Here is a 1,593-nt window from a genome sequence, read left to right on the forward strand (position 1 = left end):
CTTAGTATTTTTGATAATCTATTTATTATTAAAGTTCATAAAATTGAACAATATTGTTTACTCCATTGTTTAATAATAAGCGATAGACCAAATAACTACTTTGCGGGATTAGCTATACATTTTGTTAACTAATTTGGGTTGGTCGAGTGGTCAGCTCACTCGTTCGCTTAAGTAAGTGTCGGAGGTTCGAATCCTGCCTTATGCATGCAGTAACTCATTGGCCAGCGGCAAACCCTTAAATGAAACTCCGATCCACGACGGATTAGTCCTTGTCCTGTCGGACTGGAGGATAGGACAACCAAAAAAAAAAAAGCTATACATTATGTCTACGTTGGAAACATCAAAACAAAATACTATTACTTTTGTTAATTAGTCTAACCCTAAAATTTATATATGCATTATTTGGCCTTCATTATGTATGGCATAATAGTCTGAATCTAAATCTGGTTCTAGAGCTGTGTATTCTGAGCATGCATGCATGTCAGCATGTGCATGTATCTATCTCCAAACCAATAACTACACTTTCCTTATTATTCATTCAAAATATTGAAAGAAACATTTGTAGATGCATCCCATTTTGCCACACCATCTGAAAATGGGTTGTATGTATGGCACTCATCAATATAAAGTCTCTGCTCATTTTCAAATCAACTTAATTAATTCAACCCTTGCAGCCTTATATTAATACCACCCCATCTACCTATAACGGAGGGGATATCTATTATTTATTCTCTATGCATCCTAATAATTAACCAACGCGTCATGTTCATCCATTTAAATCTTGAGTGTTTTAAATCAAATTGGATGATTTAAGTGTTCAGTTTACTCATCTGTTTAAATAAGTATCGATACTTTTGTATTTTATTTTATATATATAACAATTTTATTATTGGCCAACGACAGTCAATGAACTCTTAAATGAAATTCAGATCCACAATGGATTAATTCTTAATTTATCAAACTGAAAAATGCGAGCAACCAAAAAAATATTAAGGGCTTGTTTGGTTGAATTTCTAAGAAAATATCTTTTTTTGAGTTATCTTTTTTTAAAAGATATTATGAAAAAGTAAAAGTAATTTTATGTTTGGATATCTCATGCAAAAATATCTTTTTATCTATCAATTATGTTTGGGTATAACAATATAAAAGTATTTTTTTGTTTATTTATTACATGGAAAATATTTTTAATTTTTTTAAGAAAAAAATATCTTTTAAAAAAAGATATAAATTACAACTTCTCAAAAAAAATATTTTTTTTTTATTTTTCTAGTGTTTTTACTTTTACTACTAGAAATTTGCCAAACATACTAAAAAATAAAAAAAAAATCCTTTTTCGTTAAAAAAAGATCTTTTTTTTTACAAAATAATAACACCCAAACAAGCACTAAGTAAAGTGTTTTAATTAGCTGATTGGTAATTCATTACTACTTCTTTTAGAAAATTATAAGTTGCATATTTATCTTTCCATAAGTAATAATCTTGTTAAATAGATCAACCATAATAATGTGCTTGAGTAGTTAATTAATTAATTATGGTTCTCTTTTGATAAATAAAATTAAAATTTAATTTTGATATATTGTAAATATAATATAA

Source organism: Arachis ipaensis, chromosome B05, assembly GCF_000816755.2.
Source record: "Arachis ipaensis cultivar K30076 chromosome B05, Araip1.1, whole genome shotgun sequence".
NCBI lineage: Eukaryota > Viridiplantae > Streptophyta > Magnoliopsida > Fabales > Fabaceae > Arachis > Arachis ipaensis.